This window comes from Puntigrus tetrazona, unplaced genomic scaffold, assembly GCF_018831695.1.
Source record: "Puntigrus tetrazona isolate hp1 unplaced genomic scaffold, ASM1883169v1 S000000999, whole genome shotgun sequence".
In the NCBI taxonomy this organism is placed as follows: domain Eukaryota; kingdom Metazoa; phylum Chordata; class Actinopteri; order Cypriniformes; family Cyprinidae; genus Puntigrus; species Puntigrus tetrazona.
The window spans coordinates 67,369-90,143 of NW_025048594.1; the positions used below are offsets into that span (position 1 = coordinate 67,369).

Sequence of the window (22,775 nt, forward strand, 5' to 3'; positions counted from 1 at the left end):
TAGTTTTTGAGTTTTTCACTACTTATCTAATACACTGGCCCTTAGTGTGGCCAAAGTTTGACCAGCTCTTTGCTTTCCTTACTGCTTATTTAATTCAATTGTCTTTAAAGTAGCTGTTTTTTAAAATAGTTTTGACTGTTTTAACTACTTAACTAATGCTCTTATCTTTAATGTAGCTCATTTTGAAGTATTTTTTGTATTTCATTCATTACTTATCTAGTATAATGGCACTTAGTGTGCCTCACCTTAAAATAGAGGGCTTTTTGCAGCAGCTTTCGCCACGCCATACCACCCTGTTCACGCCTGATCTCGTCTGATCTCAGAAGCTAAGCAGAGTTGGGCCTAGTTAGTACTTGGATGGAGACTGCCTAGGAATACCAGGTGCTGTAAGTTTTTGAGTTTTTTCACTACTTATCTAATACACTGGCCCTTAGTGTGGCCAAAGTTTGACCAGCTCTTTGCTTTCCTTACTGCTTGTTATTTAATTCAATTGCCTTTAAAGTAGCTGTTCTTTAAACAGAGTTTGACTGTTTTTAACTACTTAACTAATGCTCTTATCTTTAATGTAGCCTTTATTTTGAAGTTATTTTTTTATTTCATCCATTACTTATCTAGTATAATGGCATCAATTTAGTGTGCTCCTCACCTAAAATAGGGCTTTTTGCAAAGAAGCTTTTTGCTTTCACGGCCATACCTCAATCTGTTTTCACGCCTGATCTCGCCTGATCTCAGAAGCTGGGCAGAGTTGGGGCCTAGTTAGTACTTCTGGATGGAGACTGCCTTAGGAATACCAGGTGGTGCTGTAAAGTTTTTGAGTTTTTTCACTACTTATCTAATACTCTGGCCCTTTAGTGTGGCCAAAGTTTGACCAGCTCCTTTGCTTTCCCTTACTGCTTATTTAATTCAATTGCCTTTAAAGTAGCTGTTCTTTAAACAGAGTTTGATTGTTTTTAACTACTTAACTAATGCCTTTATCTTTAATGTAGCTCATTTTGAAGTATTTTTTGTATTTCATTCACAGTTTATCTAGTATAATGGCACTTAGTGTGCTTCCACCTTAAAATAGGGGCTTTTTGCAGCAGCTTCGCTTACGGCCATACTACCCCTGTTCACGCCTCGATCTCGCCTCCTGATCCTCTGTGAAGCTGCTGCAGAGCTGGGCTCTAGTTAGTACTCTTGGATGGGAGACTGCCTAGGAATACCAGGTGCTGTAAGTTTTTGAGTTTTTTCACTACTTATCTAATACACTGGCCCTTAGTGTGGCCAAAGTTTGACCAGCCTCTTTGCTTTTCCTTACTGCTTTCTATTTAATTCAATTGCCTTTAAAGTAGCTGTTCTTTTTTAAACAGAGTTTGACTGTTTTAACTACTTAACTAATGCTTTATCTTTAATGTAGCTCATTTTGAAGCATTTTTTTGTATTTCATTCATTACTTATCTAGTATAATGGCAATTTAGTGTGCCTCACCTAAAATAGGGGCTTTTGCAGCAGCTTCGCCACGGCCATACCACCCTGTTCACGCCTGATCTCGCTCTGATCTCAGAAGCTGAAGCAGAGTTGGGCCTAGTTAGTACTTGATGGGAGACTGCCTAGGAATACCAGGTGCTGTAAGTTTTGAGTTTTTTCACTACTTATCTAATACACTGGCCCTTTAGTGTGGCCAAAGTTTGACCAGCTCTTTGCTTTCCTTACTGCTTATTTAATTCAATTGCCTTTAAAGTAGCTGCTGTTCTTTAAACAGAGTTTGACTGTTTTTAACTACTTAACTAATGCTCTTATCTTTAATGTAGCTCATTTTGAAGTATTTTTTGTATTTCATTCATTACTTATCTAGTATAATGGCACTTAGTGTGCCTCACCTTAAAAATAGGGGCTTTTTGCAGCAGCTTTCGCCACGGCCATACCCACCCTGTTCACGCCTGATCTCGCCTGATCTCAGAAGCTACAGAGTTGGGCCTAGTTAGTACTTGGATGGGAGACTGCCTAGGAATACCAGGTGCTGTAAGTTTTTGAGTTTTTTCACTACTTATCTAATACACTGGCCCTTAGTGTGGCCAAAGTTTGACCAGCTCTTTGCTTTCCCTTACTGCTTATTTAATTCAATTGCCTTTAAAGTAGCTGTTCTTTAAACAGAGTTTGACTGTTTTTAACTACTTAACTAATGCTCTTATCTTTAATGTAGCTCATTTTGAAGTATTTTTTGTATTTCATTCATTACTTATCTAGTATAATGGCACTCCTAGTGTGCCTCACCTTAAAATAGGGGCTTTTTGCAGCAGCTTTAGCTTACGGCCATCCCACCCTGTTCACGCCTGATCTCGCTCTTGATCTCAGAAGCTAAGCAGAGCTGGGCCTTAGTTAGTACTTGGATGGAGACTGCCTAGGAATACCAGGTGCTGTAAGTTTTTGAGTTTTTTCACTACTTATCTAATACACTGGCCCTTAGTGTGGCCAAAGTTTGACCAGCTCTTTGCTTTCCCTTACTGCTTATTTAATTCAATTGCCTTTAAAGTAGCTGTTCTTTAAACAGAGTTTGACTGTTTTTAACTACTTAACTAATGCTCTTATCTTTAATGTAGCTCATTTTGAAGTATTTTTTTTTGTATTTCATTCATTACTTATCTAGTATAATGGCACTTAGTGTGCCTCACCTTAAAATAGGGCTTTTGCAGCAGCTTTCGCCACGGCCATACCACCCTGTTCACGCCTGATCTCGCTCTGATCTCAGAAGCTAGCAGAGTTGGGCCTAGTTAGTACTTGGATGGGAGACTGCCTAGAATACCAGGTGCTGTAAGTTTTTGAGTTTTTTCACTACTTATCTAATACACTGGCCCTTAGTGTGGCCAAAGTTTGACTCAGCTCTTTGCTTTTTCCTTACTGTTTATTTAATTCAATTGCCTTTAAAGTAGCTGTTCTTTAAACAGAGTTTGACTGTTTTTAACTACTTAACTAATGCTCTTATCTTTAATGTAGCTCATTTTGAAGTATTTTTTTGTATTTCATTCATTACTTATCTAGTATAATGGCAACTTAGTGTGCCTCACCTTAAAATAGGGCTTTTTGCAGCAGCTTTCACACGGCCATACCACATTCCTGTTCACGCCTGATCTCGCCTGATCTCAGAAGCTAAGCAGAGTTGGGCCCTAGTTAGTACTTGGATGGGAGACTGCCTAGGAATACCAGGTGCTGTAAGTGTTTGAGTTTTTTCACTACTTATCTAATACACTGGCCCTTAGTGTGGCCAAAGTTTGACCAGCTCTTTGCTTTCCCTTACTGCTTATTTAATTCAATTGCCTTTAAAGTAGCTGTTCTTAAACAGAGTTTGGACTGTTTTTAACTACTTAACTAATGCTCTTATCTTTAATGTAGCTCATTTTGAAGTATTTTTTTGTATTTCATTCATACTTATCTAGTATAATGGCACTTTAGTGTGCCTCACCTTAAAATAGGGGCTTTTTGCAGCAGCTTTCACACGTGCCATACCACCCTGTTCACGCCTGATCTCGCCTGATCTCAGAAGCTACAGAGTTGGGCCTAGTTAGTACTTCTGGATGGGAGACTGCCTAGGAATACCAGGTGCTGTAAGTTTTTGAGTTTTTTCACTACTTATCTAATACACTGGCCCTTAGTGTGGCCAAAGTTTGACTCAGCTCTTTGCTTTCCCTTACTGCTTATTTAATTCAATTGCCTTTAAAGTAGCTGTTCTTTAAACAGAGTTTGACTGTTTTTTAACTACTTAACTAATGCTCTTATCTTTAATGTAGCTCATTTGAAGCATTTTTTTGTATTTCATTCATTACTTATCTAGTATAATGGTAACTTAGTGTGCCTCACCTTAAAATAGGGGCTTTTGCAGCAGCGCTTTGCCACGGCCATCCCACCTCTGTTCACGCCTGATCTCGCCTGATCTCAGAAGCTACAGAGTTGGGCCTAGTTAGTATTTTGGATGGGAGACTGCCTAGGAATACCAGGTGCTGTAAGTTTTGAGTTTTTTCACTACTTATCTAATACACTGGCCTCTTAGTGTGGCCAAAGTTTGACCAGCTCTTTGCTTTCCCTTACTGCTTATTTAATTCAATTGCCTTAAAGTAGCTGTTCTTAAACAGAGTTTGACTGTTTTAACTACTTAACTAATGCTCTTATCTTTAATGTAGCTCATTTTAAAGTATTTTTTTTGTATTTCATTCATTACTTATCTAGTATAATGGCACTCTAGTGTGCCTCACCTTAAAATAGGGGCTTGCAGCAGCTTTCGCCACGGCCATCCCACCCTGTTCACGCCTGATCTCGCCTGATCTCAGAAGCTAGCAGAGTTGGGCCTAGTTAGTACTTCTGATGGGAGACTGCCTAGGAATACCAGGTGCTGTAAGTTTTGAGTTTTTTCACTACTTATCTAATACACTGGCCCTTAGTGTGTGGCCAAAGTTTGACCAGCTCTTTGCTTTCCCTTACTGCTTATTTAATTCAATTGCCTTTTAAAGTAGCTGTTCTTTAAACAGAGTTTGACTGTTTTTAACTACTTAACTAATGCTCTTATCTTTAATGTAGCTCATTTTGAAGTATTTTTTGTATTTCATTCATTACTTATCTAGTATAATGGCACTTAGTGTGCCTCACCCAAAATAGGGGCTTTTTGCAGCAGCTTTACACGCCACGGCCACACCACCCTGTTCACGCCTGATCTCGGCCTGATCTCAGAAGCTAAGCAGAGTTGGGCCTAGTTAGTACTTGGATGGGAGACTGCCTAGGAATACCAGGTGCTGTAAGTTTTGAGTTTTTCACTACTTATCTAATACACTGGCCCTTAGTGTGGCCAAAGTTTGACCAGCTCTTTGTTTTCCTTACTGCTTATTTAATTCAATTGCCTTTAAAGTAGCTGTTCTTTAAACAGAGTTTGACTGTTTTTAACTACTTAACTAATGCTCTTATCTTTAATGTAGCTCATTTTGAAGTATTTTTTGTATTTCATTCATTACTTATCTAGTATAATGGCACTCTAGTGTGCTCTCACCTTAAAATAGGGGCTTTTTGCAGCAGCTTTCGCACACGGCCATACCACTCCTGTTCACGCCTGATCTCGCTCTGATCTCAGAAGCTGGGCAGCAGTTGGGCCTAGTTAGTACTTGGATGGGAGACTGCCTAGGAATACCAGGTGCTGTAAGTTTTGAGTTTTTTCACTACTTTATCTAATACACTGGTCCTTAGTGTGGCCAAAGTTTGACCAGCTCTTTGCTTTCCTTACTGCTTATTTAATTCAATTGCCTTTAAAGTAGCTGTTCTTTAAACAGAGTTTGACTGTTTTTAACTACTTAACTAATGCTCTTATCTTTAATGTAGCTCATTTTGAAGTATTTTTTTGTATTTCATTCATTACTTATCTAGTATAATGGCACTTAGTGTGCCTCACCTTAAAATAGGGCTTTTTGCAGCAGCTTTCGCACGGCCATCCCACCCTGTTCACGCCTGATCTCGTCTGATCTCAGAAGCTACAGAGTTGGGCCTAGTTAGTACTTGGATGGGAGACTGCCTAGGAATACCAGGTGCTGTAAGTTTTTGAGTTTTTTCACTACTTATCTAATACACTGGCCCTCTTAGTGTGGCCAAAGTTTGACCAGCTCTTTTTGCTTTCCCTTACTGCTTATTTAATTCAATTGCCTTTAAAGTAGCTGTTCTTTAAACAGAGTTTGACTGTTTTTAACTACTTAACTAATGCTCTTATCTTTAATGTAGCTCATTTTGAAGTATTTTTTTGTATTTCATTCATTACTTATCTAGTATAATGGCACTTTAGTGTGCCTCACCTTAAAATAGGGGCTTTTTGCAGCAGCTGGCCACGGCCATACCACCCTGTTCACGCCTGATCTCGCCTGATCTCAGAAGCTACAGAGTTGGGCCTAGTTAGTACTTGGATGGGAGACTGCCTAGGAATACCAGGTGCTGTAAGTTTTTGAGTTTTTTCACTACTTATCTAATACACTGGCTCTTAGTGTGGCCAAAGTTTGACCAGCTCTTTGCTTTCCCTTACTGCTTATTTAATTCAATTGCTTTTAAAGTAGCTGTTCTTTAAACAGAGTTTGACTGTTTTTAACTACTTAACTAATGCTCTTATCTTTAATGTAGCTCATTTTGAAGTATTTTTTTGTATTTCATTCATTACTTATCTAGTATAATGGCACTTAGTGTGCCTCACCTTAAAATAGGGGCTTTTTGCAGCTTTCGCCACGTGCCATCCCACACCTGTTCACGCCTGATCTCGCCTGATCTCAGAAGCTAAGCAGAGTTGGGCCTAGTTAGTACTTGGATGGGAGACTGCCTAGAATACCAGGTGCTGTAAGTTTTTGAGTTTTTTCACTACTTATCTAATACACTGGCCCTTAGTGTGGCCAAAGTTTGACCAGCTCTTTGCTTTCCTTACTGCTTATTTAATTCAATTGCCTTTAAAGTAGCTGTTCTTTAAACAGAGTTTGACTGTTTTTAACTACTTAACTAATGCTCTTATCTTTAATGTAGCTCATTTTGAAGTATTTTTTTGTATTTCATTCATTACTTATCTAGTATAATGGCACTTAGTGTGCCTCACCTTAAAAATAGGGGCTTTTTGCAGCAGCTTTCGCCACGGCCATACCACCCTGTTCACGCCTGATCTCGCTCTGATCTCAGAAGCTACAGAGTTGGGCCTAGTTAGTACTTCTGGATGGGAGACTGCCTAGGAATACCAGGTGCTGTAAGTTTTTGAGTTTTTTCACTACTTATCTAATACACTGGCCCTTAGTGTGGCCAAAGTTTGACCAGCTCTTTGCTTTCCCTTACTGCTTATTTAATTCAATTGCCTTTAAAGTAGCTGTTCTTTAAACAGAGTTTGACTGTTTTTAACTACTTAACTAATGCTCTTATCTTTAATGTAGCTCATTTTGAAGTATTTTTTGTATTTCATTCATTACTTATCTAGTATAATGGCACTTAGTGTGCCTCACCTTTAAAATAGGGGCTTTTGCAGCAGCTTTCACACGCCATCCCACCCTGTTCACGCCTGATCTCGCCTGATCTCAGAAGCTAACAGAGCTGGGCCTAGTTAGTACTTGGATGGGAGACTGCCTAGGAATACCAGGTGCTGTAAGTTTTGAGTTTTTCACTACTTATCTAATACACTGGCCTCTTAGTGTGGCCAAAGTTTGACCAGCTCTTTGCTTTCCCTTACTGCTTATTTAATTCAATTGCCTTTAAAGTAGCTGTTCTTTAAACAGAGTTTGACTGTTTTTAACTACTTAACTAATGCTCTTATCTTTAATGTAGCTCATTTTGAAGTATTTTTTTGTATTTCATTCATTACTTATCTAGTATAATGGCACTTAGTGTGCCTCACCTTAAAATAGGGCTTTTTGCAGCAGCTTTCACACGGCCATCCCACCCTGTTCACGCCTGATCTCGCCTGATCTCAGAAGCTAAGCAGAGTTGGGCCTAGTTAGTACTTGGATGGGAGACTGCCTAGGAATACCAGGTGCTGTAAGTTTTTGAGTTTTTTCACTACTTATCTAATACACTGGCCCTTAGTGTGGCCAAAGTTTGACCAGTCTCTTTGTTTTCCTTACTGCTTATTTAATTCAATTGCCTTTAAAGTAGCTGTTCTTTAAACAGAGTTTGACTGTTTTTAACTACTTAACTAATGCTCTTATCTTTAATGTAGCTCATTTTGAAGTATTTTTTGTATTTCATTCATTACTTATCTAGTATAATGGCACTTAGTGTGCCTCACCTTAAAATAGGGCTTTTTGCAGCAGCTTTCGCCACGTGCCATACCACACCCTGTTCACGCCTGATCTCGCCTGATCTCAGAAGCTAAGCAGAGTTGGGCCTAGTTAGTACTTCTGGATGGGAGACTGCCTAGGAATACCAGGTGCTGTAAGTTTTGAGTTTTTTTCACTACTTTATCTAATACACTGGCCCTTAGTGTGGCCAAAGTTTGACCAGCTCTTTGCTTTCCCTTACTGCTTATTTAATTCAATTGCCTTTAAAGTAGCTGTTCTTTAAACAGAGTTTGACTGTTTTTAACTACTTAACTAATGCCTTATCTTTAATGTAGCTCATTTTGAAGTATTTTTTGTATTTCATTCATTACTTATCTAGTATAATGGCAATTTAGTGTGCCTCACCTTAAAATAGGGGCTTTTGCAGCAGCTTTCGCCACGGCCATACCACCCTGTTCACGCCTGATCTCGCCTGATCTCAGAAGCTAACAGAGTTGGGCCTAGTTAGTACTTCTGGATGGGAGACTGCCTAGGAATACCAGGTGCTGTAAGTTTTTGAGTTTTTTCACTACTTATCTAATACACTGGCCCTTAGTGTGGCCAAAGTTTGACCAGCTCTTTGCTTTCCCTTACTGCTTATTTAATTCAATTGCCTTTAAAGTAGCTGTTCTTTAAACAGAGTTTGACTGTTTTTAACTACTTAACTAATGCTCTTATCTTTAATGTAGCTCATTTTGAAGTATTTTTTTGTATTTCATTCATTACTTATCTAGTATAATGGCACCTTAGTGTGCCTCACCTTAAAATAGGGGCTTTTTGCAGCAGCAGCCACACGGCCATCCCACCCTGTTCACGCCTGATCTCGCCTGATCTCAGAAGCTAAGCAGAGTTGGGCCTAGTTAGTACTTGGATGGGAGACTGCCTAGGAATACCAGGTGCTGTAAGTTTTTGAGTTTTTTCACTACTTATCTAATACACTGGCTCTTAGTGTGGCCAAAGTTTGACCAGCTCTTTGCTTTCCCTTACTGCTTATTTAATTCAATTGTTTTTAAAGTAGCTGTTGCTTAAACAGAGTTTGACTGTTTTTAACTACTTAACTAATGCTCTTATCTTTAATGTAGCTCATTTTGAAGCATTTTTTGTATTTCATTCATTACTTATCTAGTATAATGGCAATTTAGTGTGCCTCACCTTAAAATAGGGGCTTTTTGCAGCAGCTTTCACACGGCCATACCACCCTGTTCACGCCTGATCTCGCCTGATCTCAGAAGCTAAGCAGAGTTGGGCCTAGTTAGTACTTGGATGGGAGACTGCCTAGGAATACCAGGTGCTGTAAGTTTTTGAGTTTTTTCACTACTTATCTAATACACTGGCCCTTAGTGTGGCCAAAGTTTGACCAGCTCTTTGCTTTCTCTTACTGCTTATTTAATTCAATTGCCTTTAAAGTAGCTGTTCTTTAAACAGAGTTTGACTGTTTTTAACTACTTAACTAATGCTCTTATCTTTAATGTAGCTCATTTTGAAGTATTTTTTGTATTTCATTCATTACTTATCTAGTATAATGGCACTTAGTGTGCCTCACCTTAAAATAGGGGCTTTTTGCAGCTTTCGCACGCCATACCACCCTGTTCACGCCTGATCTCGCCTGATCTCAGAAGCTAAGCAGAGTTGGGCCTAGTTAGTACTTGGATGGGAGACTGCCTAGGAATACCAGGTGCTGTAAGTTTTTGAGTTTTTTCACTACTTATCTAATACACTGGCTCTTAGTGTGGCCAAAGTTTGACCAGCTCTTTGCTTTCCCTTACTGCTTATTTAATTCAATTGCCTTTAAAGTAGCTGTTCTTTAAACAGAGTTTGACTGTTTTTAACTACTTAACTAATGCTCTTATCTTTAATGTAGCTCATTTTGAAGCATTTTTTTGTATTTCATTCATTACTTATCTAGTATAATGGCACTTAGTGTGCCTCACCTTAAAATAGGGGCTTTTTGCAGCAGCTTTCACACGGCCATCCCACCCTGTTCACGCCTGATCTCGCTCTGATCTCAGAAGCTAAGCAGAGTTGGGCCTAGTTAGTACTTGGATGGGAGACTGCCTAGGAATACCAGGTGCTGTAAGTTTTTGAGTTTTTTCACTACTTATCTAATACACTGGCCCTTAGTGTGGCCAAAGTTTGACCAGCTCTTTGCTTTAACCTTACTGCTTATTTAATTCAATTGCCTTTAAAGTAGCTGTTCTTTAAACAGAGTTTGACTGTTTTTAACTACTTAACTAATGCTCTTATCTTTAATGTAGCTCATTTTGAAGTATTTTTTGTATTTCATTCATTACTTATCTAGTATAATGGCACTTAGTGTGCCTCACCTTAAAATAGGGGCTTTTTGCAACCTCTTTCGCACGGCCATACCACCCTGTTCACGCCTGATCTCGCCTGATCTCAGAAGCTAGCAGAGTTGGGCCTAGTTAGTACTTGGATGGGAGACTGCCTAGGAATACCAGGTGCTGTAAGTTTTTGAGTTTTTTCACTACTTATCTAATACACTGGCCCTTAGTGTGGCCAAAGTTTGACCAGCTCTTTGCTTTCCTTACTGCTTATTTAATTCAATTGCCTTTAAAGTAGCTGTTCTTTAAACAGAGTTTGACTGTTTTTAACTACTTAACTAATGCTCTTATCTTTAATGTAGCTCATTTTGAAGTATTTTTTTGTATTTCATTCATTACTTATCTAGTATAATGGCACTTAGTGTGCCTCACCTTAAAATAGGGCTTTTGCAGCAGCTTTCGCCACGGCCATACCACCCTGTTCACGCCTGATCTCGCCTGATCTCAGAAGCTACAGAGTTGGGCCTAGTTAGTACTTCTGATGGGAGACTGCCTAGGAATACCAGGTGCTGTAAGTTTTGAGTTTTTTCACTACTTATCTAATACACTGGCCCTTAGTGTGGCCAAAGTTTGACCAGCTCTTTGCTTTCCTTACTGCTTATTTAATTCAATTGCCTTTAAAGTAGCTGTTCTTTAAACAGAGTTTGACTGTTTTTAACTACTTAACTAATGCTCTTATCTTTAATGTAGCTCATTTTGAAGTATTTTTTTGTATTTCATTCATTACTTATCTAGTATAATGGCACTTAGTGTGCCTCACCCAAAATAGGGGCTTTTGCAGCAGCTTTCACACGGCCATCCCACCCTGTTCACGCCTGATCTCGCTCTGATCTCAGAAGCTACAGAGTTGGGCCTAGTTAGTACTTGGATGGGAGACTGCCTAGGAATACCAGGTGCTGTAAGTTTTTGAGTTTTTTCACTACTTATCTAATACACTGGCCCTTAGTGTGGCCAAAGTTTGACCAGCTCTTTGCTTTCCTTACTGCTTATTTAATTCAATTGCCTTTAAAGTAGCTGTTCTTTAAACAGAGTTTGACTGTTTTTAACTACTTAACTAATGCTCTTATCTTTAATGTAGCTCATTTTGAAGTATTTTTTGTATTTCATTCATTACTTATCTAGTATAATGGCACTTAGTGTGCCTCACCTTAAAATAGGGGCTTTTGCAGCAGCTTCACACGCCATCCCACCCTGTTCACGCCTGATCTCGCCTGATCTCAGAAGCTAGCAGAGTTGGGCCTAGTTAGTACTTGATGGGAGACTGCCTAGGAATACCAGGTGCTGTAAGTTTTGAGTTTTTTCACTACTTATCTAATACACTGGCCCTTAGTGTGGCCAAAGTTTGACCAGCTCTTTGCTTTCCTTACTGCTTATTTAATTCAATTGCCTTTAAAGTAGCTGTTCTTTAAACAGAGTTTGACTGTTTTTAACTACTTAACTAATGCTCTTATCTTTAATGTAGCTCATTTTGAAGTATTTTTTTGTATTTCATTCATTACTTATCTAGTATAATGGCACTTAGTGTGCCTCACCTTAAAATAGGGCTTTTGCAGCAGCTGCCACGGCCATCCCACCCTGTTCACGCCTGATCTCGCCTGATCTCAGAAGCTACAGAGTTGGGCCTAGTTAGTACTTGGATGGAGACTGCCTAGGAATACCAGGTGCTGTAAGTTTTTTGAGTTTTTTCACTACTTATCTAATACACTGGCCCTTAGTGTGGCCAAAGTTTGACCAGCTCTTTGCTTTCCCTTACTGCTTATTTAATTCAATTGCCTTTAAAGTAGCTGTTCTTTAAACAGAGTTTGACTGTTTTTAACTACTTAACTAATGCTCTTATCTTTAATGTAGCTCATTTTGAAGTATTTTTTGTATTTCATTCATTACTTATCTAGTATAATGGCACTTAGTGTGCCTCACCTTAAAATAGGGGCTTTTTGCAGCAGCTTTCGCACACGGCCATCCCACCCTGTTCACGCCTGATCTCGCCTGATCTCAGAAGCTAAGCAGAGTTGGGCCTAGTTAGTACTTGGATGGGAGACTGCCTAGGAATACCAGGTGCTGTAAGTTTTGAGTTTTTTCACTACTTATCTAATACACTGGCCCTTAGTGTGGCCAAAGTTTGACCAGCTCTTTGCTTTCCTTACTGCTTATTTAATTCAATTGCCTTTAAAGTAGCTGTTCTTTAAACAGAGTTTGACTGTTTTTAACTACTTAACTAATGCTCTTATCTTTAATGTAGCTCATTTTGAAGTATTTTTTTGTATTTCATTCATTACTTATCTAGTATAATGGCACTTAGTGTGCCTCACCTTAAAATAGGGGCTTTTTGCAGCAGCTTTCGCCACGGCCATCCCACCCTGTTCACGCCTGATCTCGCCTGATCTCAGAAGCTACAGAGTTGGGCCTAGTTAGTACTTGGATGGGAGACTGCCTAGGAATACCAGGTGCTGTAAGTTTTGAGTTTTTTCACTACTTATCTAATACACTGGCCCTTAGTGTGGCCAAAGTTTGACCAGCTCTTTGCTTTCCCTTACTGCTTATTTAATTCAATTGCCTTTAAAGTAGCTGTTCTTTAAACAGAGTTTGACTGTTTTTAACTACTTAACTAATGCTCTTATCTTTAATGTAGCTCATTTTGAAGTATTTTTTTGTATTTCATTCATTACTTATCTAGTATAATGGCACTTAGTGTGCCTCACCTTAAAATAGGGGCTTTTTGCAGCAGCTTTCGCACGGCCATACCACCCTGTTCACGCCTGATCTTGTCTAATCTCAGAAGCTACAGAGTTGGGCCTAGTTAGTACTTGGATGGGAGACTGCCTAGGAATACCAGGTGCTGTAAGTTTTGAGTTTTTTCACTACTTATCTAATACACTGGCCCTTAGTGTGGCCAAAGTTTGACCAGCTCTTTGCTTTCCTTACTGCTTATTTAATTCAATTGCCTTTAAAGTAGCTGTTCTTTAAACAGAGTTTGACTGTTTTTAACTACTTAACTAATGCTCTTATCTTTAATGTAGCTCATTTTGAAGTATTTTTTTGTATTTCATTCATTACTTATCTAGTATAATGGCACTTAGTGTGCCTCACCTTAAAATAGGGGGCTTTTTGCAGCAGCATTTGCTTACGGCCATACCACCCTGTTCACGCAGCGGCCACTCCGGAACCAAAATGGTGTTTTTTGTTTGTTCAAGGCGTTATTTTGTATGCTTCGCCAAAATTTCGAGGGCATGGATACTAACGACAGTTGTGTCCGCGCATACGACCACCAGATACTGAAACTACTCAGAAACCACGCAACAACTAATCTGAGCGACGACGTTGCACGCGGACTCCGGGACCTCGGCTTGCTGCGCGGACCAGGCCCTCAGTCATCGGTGTCTCCTGATGCCGAAGTCCGGGGAAGAGGACGCCGCAAGCGGTGTTCGAGGAAACGGAAGCGCGGTAAACGGGCGGGTGTCCGTGCTAGGTTAACCGCTAACCCTAGCCGCCAGCACTTCTCCATCTTTCTGTCCAACGCCTGTTCACTCGATAATAAGATGGACTACATTCGACTTCACCGAGCAACACGGCGCGGAGTATAGGGATTGCTGCGCCTTTGTCTTTACGGAAACGTGGCTCAGCGACAGAGTTCCGACACCGCCATTCAGCTAACCGGCTAATCGCATTTCGCGTGCCGACAGGAATGCCGCACTGTGTGGAAAGACTCATGTGGTGGCGCAGCGCTTATATCAACACGGAATGGTGCAAGGACTCTGTGCTTATATCGAACTATTGCTCATCGCTAGTGGAGTTCATTGTTGTCAAATGCAGACCTTTTATCTACCCCGGAATTCACCACCGCTTACACCATTGAGTTTACATTCCACCCAGCGCTAATGCGTAAGGAGGCTCTGAGCGAGCTGTACAAAGCTATTAGCGAGCTGCAGAACGCTCACCCCGATGGACTGTTTATCATCGCCGGAGATTTCAATCACGCAAATCTCAAAACAGTGCTCCCTAAATTCTATCAGCATGTGGACTTTGTTACGAGAGGAGCGAACACGCTGGATCTTGTTTACACAAACATTCCCGGGCGCTGTGATCGCGCGCGGAGCCCCGCCCCACCTCGGCTACTCAGACCACATCTCTGTTATGTTGATTCCAGCATACAGACCACTCATCAGACGCCTAAACCGGTTCTGAAACAGATTAAAATCTGGCCAGCAGGATCCATCTCTGCTCTTCAGGACTGTTTTGAGTGTACTGACTGGGTAATATTTAGGGAAGCTGCAACCAACGGCGATTCCATTGACTTGGAGGAGTACACATCATCAGTGACTGGCTACATCGAAGTGCATTGATGATGTGACCGCCTCCAAGACCATCACCACACGCTCTAACCGAAGCCGTGGATGAACGCTTAACGCATGTGTCTCCTGAATGAGCGAGACTTCGCCTTCAGAGCAAAGGACCGGGCTGCCCTAAAAACAGCGAGGGCTAAACTGTCCCGAGCTATCAGAGAAGCAAAGCGCGCTTATGCTAAAAGAATCCACGGCCACTTCCAGAACAGCAGTGACTCACGGCGCATATGGCAGGGCATTCAAGCGTCACCAACTACAAGACAACTCCACCTGTCTGTGATGGTGACGCTCCCTACCAGATGCGCTGAATGACTTTCTACGCACGTTTTGAGGCACAGAACAAAACAACGGTGAGGAAGTCCACCTCGCACTCAACGCACTCCGGCACTCTGCTTCACCACAGCTGACGGAGGAAAACACTTTATAGAGTTAACTCCACGGAAGTCTGCTGACCGACAACATTCCAGGCAGAGTACTCAAGGAGTGTGCAGAGCAGCTAGCGGATGTCTTCACTGATATCTTCAATATCTCTCTGAGCAGCTCTGTTATTCCAACGTGCCTCAAAACAACAACAATTGTCCCGGTGCCTAAGAAGTCTGTGGTTTCGCGGCCTCAATGACTATCGCCCCGCCAGACTCACACCTATTGTGATGAAATGCTTCGAGAGGCTTGTCATGAGGCACATCAAGTCACAACTACCACCTTCACTTGACCCATTACAGTTTGCGCATCGCCCAAACCGGCCACGGACGATGCTATCACCACAACCTCCATCTCGCCTCTCACATCTGGACTCAAAGGGAAACTACGTCCAATGCTGTTCATTGACTTCAGCTCAGCATTCAACACCATCATCCTCAGCAACTGATAGAGAAACTAAGCCTGCTGGGCCTGAACACCTCTCTCTGCAACTGATCCTGGACTTTCTGACAGGCAGACCTCAGTCAGTCCGGATCGGGAACAGCATCTCCAGCACCACCACACTGAACACTGGAGCTCCTCAGGGCTGTGTGCTCAGTCCACTGCTGTTCACCTTGCTGACTCACGACTGTGCAGCGATGCACAGCTCCAATCACATCATCAAGTTCGCTGATGACACGACAGTGGTGGGTCTCATCAGCAAGAACGACGAGTCAGCATACAGAGATGATGTGCAGCAGCTCACAACTTGGTGTAGAGCCAACAACCCATCTCTGAACGCCGACAAGACAAAGGAGATGATTGTTGACTTCAAGCGAGCAAAGAGTGACCATTCTCCGCTGTCCATCGACGGGTCCAAGGTGGAGACCGTCAAGAGCACCAAATTCCTTGGTGTCCATCTGGCGGATAACTTCACCTGGTCACTCAACACCAGCTCCATCACCAAGAAAGCCCAGCAGCGCTCTACTTCTTGAGGAGGCTAAGGAAAGCTCATCTCCTCCACCCATCCTGACTATGTTCTATAGGGGACTATTGAGAGCGCCCTGTCCAGCTGCATCACTGCCTGGTTTGAAATTGCACCAGACGGGCTCGCAAGACCCTCCAAAGGATAGTGAGGACAGCCTAAAAGATCATTGGCGTCTCTCTGCCCTCTATCATGGACATCTACACCACACGCTGCATCCGCAAAGCCCACAATATAGTACAGGACCCCACACACCCTCACACACATTATTCACCCTCCTTCCATCTGGAAAAAGGTACCGAGCAGTCGGGCCCTCACAACCAGACTGCTGAATAGTTTTTTCCACAGGCCATCAGACTCTCAATAACCACACCTGAATGGCCTTCCTGTCCCATAAACATTCTTGCACGCCATATTTATTGTTGTGAACCTCATATTTATTGCTGTTTGTTTTTGTGTTCTTGCACTAAGTATGTCTTTGCCTTGCACTAATTATGTCTTTGCACTGTTTGCACTAGTTTGCACACTGGGTTTGCACTCTACTCCCTTGCTGTTTGCACTAGTCCGCACACTTTGCACTTTATGTGGTTAAGACACTGTCTTAGCTCAATATGTGAGTTCTTTGTATTGTGTTGTATGTGTGACTCCATGTAGCACCAGGTCCTGAGAAACGTTGTCTCATTTCACTATGTACTGCACAGCTATATGTAGTTGAAATGACAATAAAAACCACTTGACTTGACTTGACTTGACTTGACGCCTGATCTCGTCTGATCTCAGAAGCTAAGCAGAGTTGGGCCTAGTTAGTACTTGGATGGGAGACTGCCTAGGAATACCAGGTGCTGTAAGTTTTTGAGTTTTTTCACTACTTATCTAATACACTGGTCTCTTAGTGTGGCCAAAGTTTGACCAGCTCTTTGCTTTCCTTACTGCTTATTTAATTCAATTGCCTTTAAAGTAGCTGTTCTTTAAACAGAGTTTGACTGTTTTTAACTACTTAACTAATGCTCTTATCTTTAATGTAGCTCATTTTGAAGTATTTTTTTGTATTTCATTCATTACTTATCTAGTATAATGGCACTTAGTGTGCCTCACCTAAAATAGGGGCTTTTGCAGCAGCCACACGGCCATACCACCCTGTTCACGCCTGATCTCGCTCTGATCTCAGAAGCTACAGAGTTGGGCCTAGTTAGTACTTCTGGATGGGAGACTGCCTAGGAATACCAGGTGCTGTAAGTTTTGAGTTTTTTCACTACTTATCTAATACACTGGCCCTTAGTGTGGCCAAAGTTTGACCAGCTCTTTGCTTTCCTTACTGCTTATTTAATTCAATTGCCTTTAAAGTAGCTGTTCTTTAAACAGAGTTTGACTGTTTTTAACTACTTAACTAATGCTCTTATCTTTAATGTAGCTCATTTTGAAGTATTTTTTTGTATTTCATTCATTACTTATCTAGTATAATGGCACTTAGTGTGCCTCACCTTAAAAATAGGGCTTTTGCAGCAGCTGCCACGCCATACCACCCTGTTCACGCCCTGATCTCGCCTGATCTCAGAAGCTACAGAGCTGGGCCTAGTTAGTACTTGGATGGGAGACTGCCTAGGAATACCAGGTGCTGTATGCTTTTTGGAGTTTTTTCACTACTTATCTAACACACTGGCCCTTAGTGTGGCCAAAGTTTGACCAGCTTCGTTTTCTCCCTTTCTCACTGCTTATTTAATTCAATTGCCTTTAAAGTAGTTGTTCTTTAAACAGAGTTTGACTGTTTTTAACTACTAATCAATGCTCTTATCTTTACCGGCTCATTTTGAAGTATTTTTGTATTTCATTCATTACTTATTCATAGTATAATGGCACTAGTGTGCCTCAATTCAAAATAGGGCTTTTGCAGCAGCTTTTGCTTACGCCATACCACACCTGTTCACACTGATCTCGCCTGACCTCAGAAGCTAAGCAGAGTTGGGCCCAGTTATACTTACGGGGAGACTGCCTAGAATCACCAGGTGCTGTAAGTTTTTGAGTTTTTTCAATTACTTCATCTAATACACTGGCCCTTTAGTGTGGCCAAAGCTCAGCTTCTTGCTTTCCCCTTACTGCTTATTAATTCAATTGCCTTTAAAAGTAGCTAATTTAAATGAGCTTAATCGCTTTAACTACTTAACCGTTTTATTCAATGTAGCACATTTTATATTTGTATTTCATTCATTACTATCTAGTATAATGGCACTTAGTGCCTCACCTCAAATAGGGGCTTTTTGCAACAGCTTTCGCTACGGGCACATACCACCCTGTCCTGCCTGATCTTCAGAAGCTACTAAGAGTTGGGCCTAGTTAGTACTCTTCTTCTGGATGGGAGACTGCCTAGAACAACAGGTGCTGTAAGTTTTTTGAGTGCTACTACTTATCTAATACACTGGTTCAGTGTGGCCAAAAGTTTGACCAGCTCTTGTTTTCCCTTACTGCTTATTTAATTCAATTGCCTTTAAAGTAGCTGTTCTTAAACAGAGTTTGACTGTTTTTAACTACTTAACTAATGCTCTTATTCTTAATGAATTATTTTGAAGTATTTTTTGTATTTCATTCATTACTTATTTAGCATAATGGCACTATGTGCTCCTCACCCAAAATAGCTTTTGCAACAAAGCCGCACGGCCAAACCACCCTGTTCTCGCCTGATCTCAGAAGTTACAGAGTTGGGCCTAGTTGGGGTACTTGATGGAGACTGCCTAGAATACCAGGTGCTGGTTTTTGAGTTTTTTCACTACTTATCTAATACACTGGTTCTTAGTGTGGCCAAAGTTTGACCAGTTTTTGCTTTCCTTTCACTGCTATTTATAATTCAATTGCCTTAAAGTAGCTGTTCTTTACACAGAGTTTGACTGTTTTTAACTACTTAACTAATGCTCTTATCTAATGTAGCTCATTTTGAAGTATATTTTTTGTATTTCATTCATTACTTATCTAGTATAATGGCACTTAGTGTGCCTCACCTTAAACAGGGGCTTAGCTTGTTTACGCGCCAGTTCACCCCTGTTCACACCTCGCCGATTCATCTGACTTCAGAAGTTACAGAGTTGGGGCTCAGTTAGCAACTTTTTTTGGATGGGAGACTGCCTAGGAACAGGTGCCAGTAAGTTTCTGAGTTTTTTCACTGTACTTATCTAATACACTGGCCCTTAGTGTGGATGTAAAGTTTGACCAGCTCTCTTGCTTTCCCTTACCGTTTATTTAATTCAATTGCCTTTAAAGTAGCTGTTCTTTAAACAGAGTTTGACTGTTTTAACTACTTAACTAATGCCTTATCTTTAATGTAGCTCATTTTATATTTATTTCATTCATTACTATCTAGTATAATGGCACTTAGTGTGTTTCACCTTAAAATAGGGTTTTTGCAACAACATACGCCATACCACCCCTGCTCCTGCCTGGATCTCAGAAGCTACAGAGTTGGGCCTTAGTTAGTACTTGATGGGAGACTGCCTAGAATACCAGGTGCTGTAAGTTTTTGAGTTTTTTCCACTACTTATCCATCACACTGGCCCCCAGTGTGGCCAAAGTTTGACCAGCTCTTTGCTTTCCCATTGCCATTTAATTCAATTGCCTTTAAAGTAGCTGTTCTTTAAACAGAGAGTTTGACCTGTTTTTAACTACTTAACTAATGCTCTTATCTTTAATGTAGCTCATTTTGAAGTATTTTATTTCATTCATTACTATCTAGCATATCAGCACTTAGTGTGCCTCACCTGTAAACATGGGCTTTTTGCAGCAGTTTAGGCCACTGGCCATACCACACCCTGTTCACGCTCGGGATCTCGCCTGATTCAGAAGTTACAGAGTTGGGCCCAGTTAGTACTTGATGGTGACTGCCTAGGAATATGCTGTAAAAGTTTTGAGTTTTTCACTACTTATCTAACACACTGGTCTTATAATAAAGTTTGACCACAGCTCTGCTTTTCCCTCACGTTTCATTTAATTCAATTCATGCCTTTAAATTAGCTGTTTCAAACAGGGTTTGACTGTTTTTAACTACTTAACTAATGCTCTTATCTTTAATGTAGCTCATTTTGAAGTATTTTTTGTATTTCATTCATTACTTATCTATATAATGGCACTTATATGCCTCACAATCTAAATAGGGGCTTTTTGTAGCAGCCGCTAATCCATTACACCACCCTGTTCTCACGCTGACTCGCCTCCTGATCTTCAGAAGTTACAGATAAATAGTTATACATGAATGGAGACTGCCTAGAGTAACAGGTGCTGCAGCTTGAGTTTTTTCACTACTTATCTAATACACTGGCCTCATGGTGGCCAAAGTTTGACCAGTTTTGCTTTCCTCATCGTTATTTAATTCAATTGCCTTTAAAGTAGCTGTTCTTTAAAAATTGTTTGACTGTTTTTAACCACTTAACTAATGCTCTATTCAATGCAGCTCATTTGAAGTATTTTTGTATTTCATTCATTACTTATCTAGTATAATGGCACTTATGTGCCCTCACCCTAAAATAGGGCTTTTTGCAGCAGCTTGCTTACGGACATACCACCCTGTTCACGCCCTGATCTCGGCCTGGATCTCAGCTAAGCAGAGTTGGGCCTAGTTAGCACCCTGATGGAGACTGCCTAGGAATACCAGGTGCTGTAAGTTTTGAGTTTTTTCACTGTCTTATCTATCACACTGGCTCAGTGTGGCCAAGTTGACCAGCTCTCTTGCTCTCACGTTTATTTAACGCCTTAAAGTAGCTGCTGTTCTTAAACAGAGTTTGACTGTTTTTAACTACTTAACTAATGCTCTTATCTTTAATGTAGCCTATTTTGAAGTATTTTTTTGTATGTCATTCATTACTATCTAGTATATCGGCACTTAGTGTGCCTCACCTTAAAATAGCTTTGCAGTAAAGCCAAGCACGCCATGCTCACACCCCTGTTCACGCCCGATCTGCCTGATCTCAGAAGCTAAGCAGAGGTTGGGCCTAAGTTAGTACTTCTGATGGGAGACTGCCTAGGAATACCAGGTGCTGTGTTTTTGAGTTTTTCACTACTTATCTAATACACTGGCCCTTGTGTACAAAGTTTGACCAGCCTTTCTTTCCCTTACCAGTTTTTTTAATTCAATTGCCTTTAAAGTAGCTGTTCTTAAACAGAGTTTGACTGTTTAACTACTTAACTAATGCTCTCTTATCTTTAATGTAGTTCTCATTTTGAAGTATTTTTGTATTTCATTCATTACTTATCTAGTAATGGCACTTAGTGTGCTCCTCACCTAAAAAATAGGGCTTTTGTACAGCCGCTAATGCGTCATCCCACCTCACGCCCCTGACTGCCTGATCTCAGAAGCTACAGAGTTGGGCCCAGTTAGTACTCTCTGGATGGAGACTGCCTAGAATACCAGGGTGCTGTGTTTTGAGTTTTTTCACCACTATCTATCACACTGTCCTTAGTGTGGCCAAAAGTTTGACCAGTTTCTTGTTTTCCCTACTGTTTATTTAATTCAATTGTTTTTAAAGTATTGTTCTTTAAACAGAGTTTGACTGTTTTTAACTACTTATCCAATGCTCTTATCTTTAATGTAGCTCATTTTTGAAGTATTTTTTGTATTTCATTCATTACTATCTAGTATAATGGCACTTAGTGTGCCCTTCACCCAAAAATATCAGGGGGCTTTTTGCAGCAGCTTTCGCACGGTCATCCCACCCTGTTCACTGTGCCTGATCCCAGAAGTTACAGAGTTAATTAAGTTAGTACTTGGATGGGAGACTACCTAGGGAATACCAGGTGCTGTAAGTTTTTGAGTTTTTTCACTACTTATCTAACACACTGGCCCTCTTAGTGTGGCTAAAGCTTGACCAGCTTTTTGTTTTCCCTTTACCAGTTATTTAATTCAATTGCCTTAAAGTAGCTGTTCTTAAACAGAGTTTGACTGTTTTAACTACTTAACTAATGCTCTTATCTTTAATGTAGCTATTTGAAGTATTTTTTGTATTTCATTCATTACTTATCTAGTATAATGGCACTCTAGTGTGCCCTCACCCAAAATAGGGGGTTTTTGCAGCAGCTGCCAGTTACGTCATCCCACCCTGTTCACTCTGGATCTCTGCTCGATCCTCTGTTGGAGCAGAGTTGGGCCTAGTTAGTACTTTTTTGATGGGAGACCGCCTAGGAATACCTTCTTTCAGGTGGCTGTAAAAAAGTTTTTGGAGTTTTTCACTACTTCTATCTAATAAATACACTGGCCCTTATGTACAAGTTTGACCAGCTCTTGTTTTCCTCTTACTGCTTATTTAATTCACTACCTTAAAGTATTGTTCTAAACAGAGTTTGACTGTTTTAACTGTTTAACTAATATTCTTATCTTTAATGTAGCTCATTTTGAAGTATTTTTTTGTATTTGTCCATTACTTATCTAGTATAATGAAAAACTTAGTGTGCCTCACCTAAAATAGGGCTTTTTGCAGTAGCCGCACGGCCATAACACCCTGAAACACGCCCGATCTGGATCCTCGCCTGATCTCAGAAGCTACAGTGAGTTGGGCCCTAGTTAGTACTTGGATGGGAGACTGCCTAGGAATACCAGGTGCTGTAAAAGCTTTGAGGTTTTTTCACTACTTATCTAATACACTGGCCTTAGTGTAATAAAGTTTGACCAGTAGCTTCTTGTTTTCCCTTACTGCTTATTTAATTCAATTGCCTTTAAAAGTAGCTGCTGTTCTTTTTTAACAAAGTTTGACTGTTTTTAATCACTTCTAACTAATGCTCTTAATCTCTTAATGTAGCTCCATTCTTTGAAGTATATTTTGTATTTCATTCATTACTTATCTATATAATGGCACTTAGTGTGTCTTCAATCTAAAAATAGGGCTTGCAGCAGCTTGCTGACGGCCATACCACCCTGTTCACGCCCGCTGGACTGCCTGATCTCAGAAGCTAA

The 22,775-nt window shown here is 40.7% G+C and overlaps 12 pseudogenes; all 12 read left to right on the forward strand.

The window, feature by feature from the left end:
- The first annotated feature begins 271 nt into the window (after nucleotides 1–271).
- LOC122340051 lies at nucleotides 272–393 on the forward strand (annotated as a pseudogene).
- Nucleotides 394–2,284: 1,891 nt separating this feature from the next.
- Nucleotides 2,285–2,405, forward strand: LOC122340044 (annotated as a pseudogene).
- Nucleotides 2,406–4,649: 2,244 nt separating this feature from the next.
- LOC122340027 lies at nucleotides 4,650–4,769 on the forward strand (annotated as a pseudogene).
- Nucleotides 4,770–5,435: 666 nt separating this feature from the next.
- Nucleotides 5,436–5,552, forward strand: LOC122340042 (annotated as a pseudogene).
- A 277-nt stretch (nucleotides 5,553–5,829) lies between these two features.
- On the forward strand, nucleotides 5,830–5,946 carry LOC122340054 (annotated as a pseudogene).
- Nucleotides 5,947–7,391: 1,445 nt separating this feature from the next.
- Nucleotides 7,392–7,510, forward strand: LOC122340000 (annotated as a pseudogene).
- A 1,063-nt stretch (nucleotides 7,511–8,573) lies between these two features.
- On the forward strand, nucleotides 8,574–8,692 carry LOC122340009 (annotated as a pseudogene).
- A 273-nt stretch (nucleotides 8,693–8,965) lies between these two features.
- On the forward strand, nucleotides 8,966–9,084 carry LOC122339978 (annotated as a pseudogene).
- Nucleotides 9,085–9,349: 265 nt separating this feature from the next.
- LOC122340035 lies at nucleotides 9,350–9,471 on the forward strand (annotated as a pseudogene).
- A 273-nt stretch (nucleotides 9,472–9,744) lies between these two features.
- LOC122340010 lies at nucleotides 9,745–9,864 on the forward strand (annotated as a pseudogene).
- A 273-nt stretch (nucleotides 9,865–10,137) lies between these two features.
- Nucleotides 10,138–10,255, forward strand: LOC122340038 (annotated as a pseudogene).
- A 1,819-nt stretch (nucleotides 10,256–12,074) lies between these two features.
- On the forward strand, nucleotides 12,075–12,193 carry LOC122339995 (annotated as a pseudogene).
- Nucleotides 12,194–22,775: the final 10,582 nt, after the last annotated feature.